Here is a 12,159-nt window from a genome sequence, read left to right as displayed (position 1 = left end):
GCAGTTGCCCCGAGTCAGCCTTTCATTGTGTTGCATTTCTCCAAACTGAATTTACTACTGAAGTTTACTGCCGATTCAGCTGTCTGAGTCATTAGTGAGGGCCAGTCAGGAAACTCTAATCAGCATTCTAAGCATTAGCTGAGGGCTGATCTTTCACTCACTCTGACAGCAGAACTACTTGGTTCTTTTCACTTTGTCTTTAGGTACAGAATAGTGTCTTGCTGACAAACTGCTAAATGGAAGTTAAAAGCCATCTCCATGTGGCTACAGACATCCATACAGTCCTTTCACTCACAGCCTGTTTGAAATTAGGGACAAGGAAGTCTAACAAGTTACACAACTCAGGGTTAAGTGAGAAGAGCAAGATTAATCATGTATGTTTACAAGATAAAGTGGAAGGAAGATGCTCTACAGTATGTGAAAAGATAGAGGTAGGAACAGGGCCACCTACTTGCTTATTCAGAATTTCCAAGTTGCCATGTTCACTAGTAAGTAGCTATCTAAAAGCTCCTTTGAAAAACCACACTCTTGAGTTTTTGCTTGTTGTGGAAAGGTGTAAAGTCCAATGAGAAGCAATTCTAGAGTATGTGCCTTCTGCAGTGGATAGCAGCACACAGTGCTGCACAGCAGGTTTGTCTGTCATGGCAACATGTAGTTAAACAGTATCAAGGTGACTAGTACTGTCTGGTTCTCTTCCAAATTATTAAGAATATAGGCTCAACCTGTTTATGAGAATTGACTTTATCTATGGTAAGGAAAAAAATCCCTTACTTCCACTGACTGCAGATAGGGTAGGAGGAAAAAAAGTGAGCATTAGAAGGTGAGGAAGAGATACTTGCATTTATTCAGAAAAGGAGGGGGTTGAGGAAGAATAAAGCAGGAAAATACTGAATAAGCTATTTTAATACTGAAATTTCACTTAACTTTAGAAACAGAAAGCTAGCAGGCTTCTATCTGATCTGAAATTAAGCATTGCTACCTTGTAACAATAAGGACCCAGGAACATTAGAATAGATTTCTACTCCAGGACTCTCATTTCAGCAGGAAAACTACTGCAAACTCCTCATTACAGCTATTTTTGTAGCCTTAATGTAGTTGCAGTTCTGACTGGGATAACCAATGAGACAACCACATTGCATTTAACAAGTAACTTACCAATTTGAAGCTAGTTACATAAGAATGCTTAATTATACAGTTGTGTAGTAGCTATCATAGTGTTTCACTAATTAGTCCATACCTGAGAGGCTAAATGCAAACTTTAATGAATTTTGCTACTGAGGATTGGTATTTACTTGTGCTGTGTCAAACAGTGGAAGTTGAGCAGAGGAAGAAATCTTCTAAAATGAAGGAAGTGGCTACTCATGACAACACTGGCCACAAAGATTTAAAAATGCAGTGAGACAGCACAGTATCATTAAACTTTGATTAAATGTTGAAGACCATGTTCTTTTTCTAAATATGTAGAGCTGTCTGAGGCAAATCACTTGGTGAAAGCTAAGCTCCAGAAGGGCTCAAGCTGGATCTGAGATTATTAAGTGAAGACTATAGATCTGTTACAGAACAAGAGAAGAGAATATTAATAACAACAACAACGAAGTTTACTTTTAGCAGCAGCTGTTTTAAGTACACAACTAGGAAAAAAAAAATCTAGCTTTATTGTAGATAGTCCATCACCCTCCAGTCTTAAACAGTATCTAGGAGGAAGACTTTGATTTAAGCCCAGAGGCCAACAACTGATCAGGTAGCCAAAACAAAGATTTCAAAGCTCCTACCAGTCAGTCTTGTGTAGCTTCAGCTGTGGGGCATATCTGGAGAAAGTATGTGTGCTCAGAGTCTGCAGAGTTCAAGCTCCAGAAGAGCTGTTCCTTGAGACAAAGAATATCACATGCACCTACTTAAATCTTACTATGTTTGAGTAAGCTCAGAGCAGCGAGTCTTAACATGCCAAGGGACTAGGGCAGCCCAGCTGGCTGACTCAATTCGGAGCTGCCTGCAACACATGCAGGCCCAGGATGATAGCCCTAACAGCAGCGATCTCTGAGTGACCTCTGAAGGCTCCCAGAACCTGCCTTCATCAGCTTTCCTACAAAAGTAGGGCTTGGATCCCCTTCCCTAAAATTAAGCTTTTATAATCAGCTTGAAAACAGTCAGCTGTAACTTCAGTGTAACACTGAAATGTGAAAATGCATTGCAAGGCTAACAAATGGGCAGGGTAAAAATTTCTGAACTAGAGGTTTGAGCAAGAGGTGATTCTTAACAGTCTCATTTTTATTATTTCTGCCCAAAGTACTGGGAAGTTTCAGTTCTAAAGGTATCAGAAAAGCATAATTAGCCCATACCAAACAGCACTTTTTGCTTCAGGCTCCACAAGTAACCTACTTAGTCCAGACTCTGGCCATTTATGGGAATACATAACAGCAGAAAGTCAAATACCCACTTGGAATGTGTAACTGTAGTTCTTACCATGCTGCAACACTTTAAGCTCAGGTTTAATGGCATATTCTGTTGCTTAAGACCCAAAGCACAGGCTTTAACAGAACACCAGAAAGTAAGACTCTATAGACCAACTCATCTCTTAAAGTCATCCCTCCACCAAGGAGGATCTCAGACATGCACAGATCCAACAGTGACACAAGAGTGGGCTGTACAGCAAGATGCTTCCTCTCCCCTTAAGTCTCATACATCCACTGACTGTTACTCAGCACCTGATGAATCACTACTCTGATATTTAGTAAGACTGGATATATCACATTCCCTGTTGCAATTATTTAGTCAGCAAGTCCACACACAGAAGCCTTGTTCAAGAGAATTAAGAAAGGGACTATCGTGAACTGCAGGTGACAAACTCAAAAAAAAGAAGGCTCCAGTATGTAGTTTACTTACTTACATCTCCATGACTGCACCAGGACAGATTTTAGAATATGCAACTGGACTTGCAGATTTCAAAAATCAAGTTTAGCCTATTGTACAGGATAATCAATTTTCTTTCTTTGTACTACAAGGCCATAAAAATTACTGAGTTGGAAAATATCATCATTACAAGAACTGCTGATGAAATTATGGTAAGACTGAGCCATTAGAAGCTCACAGAAGTAACCCATAGGTAAAGTTCCCTGTGTGGCAGATCTCCATAAGGGTATCTCCAAAAGAAATACTACTAATCCGTATTTGGTGCTGACTCTCAAAAAGGAAACATATCAAACAGAATTTGTCTCGTGCAGATCTGAAGTATGCCAAGCATCAGGTCATTTGTTACTTCCTTCTCATCACCAAAAATAGCTTTGATGGCCTGAGGTTAAAAGCCCCACATGCTCAAAGTGTGACTGTCCGTAGGGACGCAGAACTGCTTGAGATGCTATCTGGCTACGGAGTCCAAGTTGTCCTTCAGGAAGGGGATGGGGAATAACTACACATGCTGTTTTACAAGTCTCTTCCTTAAGATAAAACTGTAACCATAGAAGGGAACACAAAACAGTGAATTCAACAATGCATCTTAAGCATTTATCAGCTGGAAGATAATAATGACCTTAAAATAAAATGCACGGTTTCAAGATTCTGAAAAGGAAAATAGTACTAGTTGTCATGACAATTTTGAGACTGTAATAGCACCAAAAATACAGTACGGAGACTGTTCGCTCCCCCTCATTTTCTTCCTTCAGTTGCGTATGCCTAAGACAAGGACTAGCTTTTCCTCCACCCACCAGTTTTCCAAGTTACATGCAGCAAGGAAGTTACTTTTACTTAAGAACTGAGAGCTATTTTGAGACACCAACTGCTTGTAACTTTCCATCATAGAAAATCTTGCTACCTATTATGTCTAACTGTACAGAGTTGCAGAAAACAGGTGGTAGACGAGGTAAGAGTGTAGCCTTACTGTTTGTCCAGTAAATACATTCTAGTATTTGACAACAGGGGATCTGCAACCAAGCTCAAACCAACTCTCCTATTTCCAGATGGGACTAAGCAACCACCATGCAGTGCTCTTTCATCTTCAGTACGTTGCTATTAAAGGACTGTGAAACAGTTGTTTAAAAATGGTTCTCACAAGTTGCTGTGCCAACCAAAAATGGACAACTAGAATAAAGCAGGCAGCAGCATCACATAGTTTATAGTCCAAACACGTGCATATAATCAGATACAGGAAAAACTGAAATCTCCCAGTATATGAACAAATACCATTTTAGGTGACATGGTAAGACAAGTAAAGTAAGAGCTTAGAAAGAACATGGGGTGGTTTATTGCTGCATAGAGTTAGATATCACGTGCTATATGTACTGTCTGCATATCCAAAATACATTTGTTAAGATTCTAATTTCAGCAGATTAACAGTAGGTTCAATTATAGGAAATTCACCCAGAAGCCGATAAATTCCAAACAAGCGCACAAAACCCAAAAACCCACCCAAGTGATACTTAAGTTTTTGGAAGTGAAGTTTACCTTGTTTGCAGGGCTTTTAGAAAAGCAGGAAATCTGCTAATTTCATTATTTCAGGAAAGGACAGAGGCCTATTACATTAGGCTGCGCTAACTGGTGTTAAGAGCAGCAAAGGAAGTGCTAGATGACTTTAACAGAATGCTTACCTAAAGCTCAATTTCAGCTCTAATTCTAGTTGTTTCCACAGTCTACAACACACACCACTTACAAGGTTATTTTTCCTAAATACCTTTCTATATTCATCAGGAATACAAACAAATCTGAAAAAGTTTTAGGAGGCTGAATCAAATTGTAGCTTCATGTGTTTCCTGTCAGTTGGTTTAACAAGCAACTACTTCCCCCAACCAAATGCTGATTTCTACACTCATACCAGTTTGTCCCCCGTTGTGCTGCTTGCAAGATCACTCCCACAGTAATAAAAGATCTTCTGTTGATCCAGGATAATTAAACTCTCAAAAAAAAAGACATGTATTTTGTTCTTTCAGAGTTCTGGATGTCACACAACACATTTCAGTGGTTCTGTTTCCAGCTGTACTGGTGTAACCAAGAGGGTGACAGACTACACAGAAGCACTGCAGGGGAAAGTATATCCCTGAAGGTACAAACCTGCAAACAGTACAGTCTGGCAATTAATTCACAGGTTAAGTGTGCATTACATAATGTTGATTGGTCAGCTGACTCCCTGGCCACCTGGAAGTTAGCTACCTGTAATAACATTCTCCAAACAATATATACAAATAAAAAGTATTTTTTGGAAAAGACAGCTAAGTAGGAAGAAAGTCAGAATTTAATTACTGGCCAAACTGTAGATTCTCACTAACTGCAGCTACTTATAGCTAAAAACATTTAACTCAGAAGACTGAGGGCATTAATACTTTTAAAAAAGAATCAATACTGACCAACTTCAGTCTTGTTAGCTGAGGCTGAAAAGGAAGTTAACCCTAAGTGATTTAGACAAGCAAAAGCCCTAGAAGGCAGGCCACGTAACCACTGCCTTCACAAGCTTTCTTTTGCTGAGCAGCCATGCTTTGCAGAAGTAGTGCTTGCTTCTTTGTGCTAGGCTGCATACTATTAGTGGCCTACATATTGTCTTCTGGAGACGAGGTTCAAGGAAGGACCACGCATCTGTAGTCCCAGTTCAGTTGGATTGTGTTGCTTTACAACCTATGTCTGTAACAATCCGTTATTGTAAATCCACAGCTTATCAGTGCTGATGAGCTTGAGAGTGAAACCTATGCTGGCAGGTGTCCAAGGACTCACCCATAACTATTAGAACCCTTTTTTAATCTCTGCAAGTATGGAAAGATACATTTTAGTAAAAATCCAAACTGAGCAAGCCACTTACCGGTGTCTAAAAAAGCTTGTGTATATGAGAACATGGCTCTTAACAGCTTTATTTCCTTCTTGTACTTTTTAACATGGCTACTTCTGCAGCAAGAAGTCTTATCAGGAGGAAGGAAAAGAAAAAGCCTTTCAAGATATAAACTAGCAACAGGTAGCATAAGTGAGGAATGGTCTCACTTCAGATTGGCCACGACAGATCACTCAAAACTACTTCTGAAAAACAGGAAAACCCTGAATCTACTAACACAGGTATTGAGAAATTCATCCAACCAGAGTTAGTTCTCTTTGCCAAAGTGAAACAACAGCCTCTTTCAGCTCTCCACCATCAGCAGCAATCGCTGTCTTAGATATGGACAGCATTAGACACCTACACATTTACTCCCAGTCTGGTATCACAAAAGGCTGAAGAAGTGACCACACTGTTGCTCCGAAGCAGGTATCAGAAGTTAAATATTTAAGGAGGAATACCTTCTATTTCAGAAGCTTAACTTATTCAAAAGATTGCAGCAAGGTTCTTGAAATACAACATGCAGCCTCATTTAAATATTAAAACTTTAAAGACTTTTTCTCCTGTTAGTTTTCACAGCAATGAAATATGTAATTGCCACTTCCAAAAGCACACGGTTTTTGCACTCAAGTTTCACCCTGTTTGATTTAGATGGGAGGTTATTTATAAATCAGATTTGACTCTGTTCGGAAGAATACAGACTATTCAGAGATTCAGATGCAAGTTTAAATGTTTTCAGCTTAGGTTTATTTCAGGAACATGAAAACCATATTTGCTCTGTAGACTGGTGACTGACTATATTTACACAGAAAACCACCCCTCCAATCCTCTAGAAAAACCATCTCTTCTCACTTTGAAAGATCAAAACTTCCCCAGATTGAAACATTTACATCAGTAGTAACATCTATAGCTCGGAAGCCAGGAAAAAAAGCTGCATGCTGTAGAGATATTTTGGAAGCCAGTTAAAAAATACAGAGAGTTTTAAAAACGAAAGCTTACAATACTGGAATGGCTGAAGCACTAACATAGCCCGTATGTGTACGTGCACAGAACACATTTCCAGTACTAAATAGTGTCTTGTGCCTGTCACAAAAGAAGTTATTTCTAAAGCCTGAAACAGAAGGTTTGATGACTAACAACAGGTAGATCTAATCCTTTGCCTTTACTGCTGGCATTCAGAGACAAACTTATTTTGAAAAATATGTAAAGATGCTCTCCTTCAGCAGTCGTGTGAAGTAACATTACTACCCAGAACGGTGACTAAATTCTCATCTGACTTTAAGCATCTACTTCAAGTTTTGAAAGACAGACTGATCACTTGATCGCAGATGATGACAGCCGAAGTCCTTTGCCACATCTAAATTAGAGCTGCTGTACAAATCTTCAGCTTCTCTGTAGTACTGTGCGCTATTGTTTTGCAACACTGCACGACTTCCCCAACGTAGCCATAATAGCCTCATTATGGTCACCAATGTGAACTTGTAGTCCTTTGAAACAATACAAGAAATTAAGTGGATTTGTAATCAAATTCTATTACCGTGCATCCCAAGAGAAATTAAATGTCTATAGGCAGATAATTTAACAGCACATGACAAAACATGTAAAAAATTGGCTTTACAATCCAATCTTAAGTAAACCCTGGCAACAGGCGCCTTTCTTCCACAGTTGCTAAATTAGTTAACATTAAAATTTAATACAAATATGTTAGCTATCATAATAGAAAATTACATACCAGAATAAAAATAGTCTCTTACAACACAGCTCTTACTCTGCCCAAATACAAGAATACCAAATCAGTCTTAAAAAAGGAACATTTTACGTTTGGAATTAAAGGATTGCACGATACATGCCAAAACACCCCCACACAGGCTAGGATGAAAGCAGCAGTTACATCAGTTGAGAACTAAAACCTCTTCTCTTGGTGCTAGGCTGCTAATAACACACATCAGTTAATGCATCACCGATCTCTGCACACATTGGGATTGTAGATCTGCAGCCACAAAGCACAACAAAGTCTGGACATAGTTTATTCAGTAAAAACAGGACTACTTCTCCCTGGAGATCTCTGAAGCTAACAAGAGCTACTCTGACAAGCTGAGCACATAACATCATTTCACTAGTGTTACTGGAAAAAGCAACTACAAAGTGAATATTATGGTGAGCTGCAGAGCTGACAGGAAACCCAATCCTGAGATTTTTCTCACGTAAATATTTACAACAGAGCACTCTATGTCACAAATATTTTCACGATTATTCATATCCGGAAGAGATACTGCACTGCTACAAAACATACACATACCAGATTCAAGAAACCACTACTAAACTTCAGTGGATATAATGCACTAATTCAGGCTTTCTAAAGGTTGCTAAACTGTGTCTTCTTCAGCAGCAACACTCAGGGGGAAATGATGAAAACCAGCACACACAGTTACATCTGAATAACTAAATATCCATTTTTCTGAACATGGGGACAGAAGCATGCCAGAGCTGGGGAAACTGTAGGGAAGCACTTAGCGTTACCAGGTGTTTGTTTCTTTGTCTTCGCTCACACACACAATAATAAATATGAAGGAACTTATTGCTGATGGTTAACAGCAAAGCACAATTTTCTCCATGACTAGGAAAGAAGTTTTGACCTTTCATTTTTATAATCCAGCTATTATTGACCAAACTTCTCTGTTGTCAGCTTCACATTTTTGGGGATTTTTTTTTTTTTCTTTTATACCTTCAGACTAAGTACTTCACAACTTCCTACCACACTCTTGTCTGAGCAGTTTGCAATCACTTCGATAATAAAGCTTTGTGGGAAGCACAGATCTGACCTTCATTTGTACAGAAATACAGCAGTTCCACACAGACAGAGGTTCTGAACCGCAAGGCAGATGCTTGCTCAACCACCACTGGAAAAATGTTGCCTATTTACTTACAGAATAGAAACACCAAGGGGAAGAGCATTTAAAAAAAAGGAGAACTAAACACTCGAGACAAAAATAAAAGCAGCTGAAAGTCTCCTGAACCTCTGCAAAATCTGATGCAGCTTAGTATTTCATTATGTACAAAGAAGCTCGGTGTTAGAACAAAAATCAGTATCTAACACTTCTACAATAACTCGGCTGTAGCTGTATGTGCATTCTGAGTTTTTATCTACATGTAAATGCAGTATGTCAAGAGCAACATGTGACTACTGAACAGCATTAAAACATCTTATTTATCCCCCAAATCTCATTTTGTCTTTCTTGAAGGAAGCCACATGATACATTCAACAGTTTTATTTGGCTGCTACTTATTTTGCTATTCTTATAAAGAATACTGTAGGATACAGACACTCCTATACTTGCCTCTTCCTATTGAGTGCCACATATATGGAGAACTTCGGGCAAAATTTCTGTATATTCTGCAACTAATACATCAAAGACATTTTAAAGGACATTTATTTTTTCTAATTTACTTACAGCCATCACCTAAGCTCTAGAATTACATATGACCAAAGACCAGAGTCACACTTAAAGAGTGCCTTGATGCTTTCATGTTAACTGTTGCTAAATTAAGAAGCCTTGCCCTAATTTGCACAAAGTAAGTCCAAAATGCAGAATCTCCTGTACTGCATTTACAAGACCTCTGGTACTAACAAACTGCACGTAATACAAGCACTACTTTGAACAGTTAAAAATTTTTCTACCTTGTAGCCTGTCTATTTACAGAGCGATCAGATACTAAAAGGACCTGCTATGATTGTCTCATTCCAGAGCTTCTTCAGCGTGAACTTTGTAAAGTTAACAGAGTGGCTCAAAGCAAAGTCCACTGCTCATTTCTTCCACTCATTTCAACTGTTTCCCTATAAGGGATCGCACTGGGGGATGGAGCACAGCTGCAAGGATCCAGTATGGCCAAGATGGCTTGAAATCTCAAGGCTAGTTAACACTGACGTACATTTAGAACGTAAAATTTCAATATCATGGTGTAACTCTGAGTCCTGAAGTTCATATTCCACTGAAAAGTTATTTTAAACCAAAATTAGACCCTTTCTCTGGCTTGCCAAAAGCACAGCTTTTTCATTCCATTATACTAGACATCATCCCCAAGTTGTGTGAGAATGTTTATGCTCTTTCTTGAGCTGCCTAGCTAGCATTCTTAGGTGCTTTAAATACCATAAAAGAACAAGTCACCTCCTGCTGACTGGCTATATAGAAAGTCCTTTTGCTCACAACAGCTAGATGGGTGATGGGCCACGAACTTCCTAAGCATGCCAGCTGTAACAGATACACCCAGGTAGACAGGATTTTTCTGCTAGAAATCAGAAGCAAGACTGATGAGTTTTGTCACAAACTGTTATTTATTGAACGGTACTATACTTGGTACAGAGATACAAATCGTGCCTCAAAAAAAGCTCACAATCTAAGTAGTGATTTGGCCAATACATTCCACAGAGATCAAAAGTTCACATTCAAAGTGAATTTTTGAAGTTTTGTTAACATTTGGGTTAGATTTAATATATTCTAAACAAAGATTGCTCTTCAGTGTATCCACTGCATAAAACGGAACTACAACACAGAATCAAAGTTCCCTCACCACTAAACATCTCAAACTTTTAAACATTTTGTATACATTCTCAAGCATCTTTCTATTTATAACACAGATCCAAACACCAGAAGACATCTCCTGCAGTCAATTCTAAACATGCCTCGTGTGCATTACACCTTACTAAACCTTCAGAGCTTATCTATGCTATACACCGCTGCTCATTAAACTCCCCAGAGAACCATCCCTTTGCTTGCTGCTTTCCAAAGCATCATTTAATAAAAAATATAAAATACAAAACCAAAAACCACCTTCAGACCAAAACTTACATTGAAACTACACCTAAACTAACAATCCATTTCTGTCAAATTAGCACAATGGATCTCTTACCTATATTGGTAGGTCCCTCCACTGTTGCTTGACATAAACCTAAGCTACATCTTGTAGCAAAGAGCAAGTACTGTCAAACAGAGGCTCGTTACTTTGTGGAAGAATAATGGATCTGCATTACAGTCAACCATGGAACACATTTTATATAAGAAGTCAAATTGTGAAACTGATGTTGAAGACATACTTTTATTATAAGCTTCTGTTAGTAACTCCTACTTAGTACTGTCAAAGCTAACCTCTAAGACCAAAATCTCTTACAGGGCCCCTGACAGACGCAGATACCCTGCCTTGTAAGGCTGCACCTTCAGAGAGCACCCACAGCAGGTACGGAAGGACCGGACAAGACTAAAATCCGCCCCACACACTCCGAAAACCACTGAGCCCCATCAACACTCATCTTCCCCTGTCCTTGCTGCGTCTTCCTGTGGAGGTATGACCTCAGCCGCCTGGCGGGAGGCCAGGCAGCCATCGCAATCGCCAGCACTATGTGCATAAGCCACCGGGCAGCAAGAGACGGTCACGTCCCCCTCCCCAGGCTTCACCCCACATGCGTCATGGGCAGCAGGGGATGGTTAATGGCGCCAGAGCAACGCCTTCCTCCGAGGGAAGCGCAGCCGCCCGCGTCCCGCCCGCACCAGCTGGAGGGACCGGCGTGAGGGGAAAGCGGCACGGTTGGCGCCTGCAGCCCCTACCTGCAGCGCCGGCGGTGTCTCTGCTGGGGCGCTCGGCAGCAACCGCGCCGCCTCAGCACCGCCGCTCGCCTCCGGCGGGGAGAGCAGCAGGAAACTGCCACCGGCGGGTCCGCGCTTCCCCGGGCCGCGCGGCCGACCGACTCCTCCGCACCCTCCCGGCGGGCCGTTCCGCCGCGCTCCGCCAGAGGCGCCGCCGCCCCTCCATGGCCGCCTCTTCACTTCCGGGTCTGGCCGGGCCCGCTCCTGCGCCATCGCTGCCAAGCGGGAGAGGGGGCGACGCGGCCGCCACCACCATCCAACGCAGGGGTGGGCCGCGGGGAAGAAACGAGGCGCGGCCTCTTCGGAGCGCGGGAGGAGGCTTCCCGCCGAGCTCTTCGCCGCCGCCGCTCGCAGCTCCCCCACCTCCCCCCGCGGGAGAGGCGCCGACCACTCCCGCTGCCTTCCTCCCGCGGCCTAAAATGGGAAAGAGCCTCACACAAAATGGCGCCGGGAGGCTGACCGCGGCGCATGCGCTCTGCGTGCCCCCGGGCCGCCGCCGCCGCAGGCCGCTGTCTCCGCCCCCCACCCTCCCTCTCGTCCCCGCCCCCCCGCGTCTCCAGGAGACGGCCCGCACCAATCACCTCGCGCCGTTGTTCTTCCGGTCCCCCGGCCGTGGCCAATCACCGCGCCCAAAGCTACATCCGGATCCAGCACCTACCAATCAGCCGCGGGGGGACGCTGACTTCACTTCAACCTCCACCAATCGCCCGGCGCTCCGAGGCAGCGCCAATCAAA

This window comes from Strix aluco, chromosome 4 (genome assembly GCF_031877795.1).
Source record: "Strix aluco isolate bStrAlu1 chromosome 4, bStrAlu1.hap1, whole genome shotgun sequence".
Classification (NCBI taxonomy): Eukaryota; Metazoa; Chordata; class Aves; order Strigiformes; family Strigidae; genus Strix; species Strix aluco.
This window is presented reverse-complemented; position numbering follows the sequence as displayed.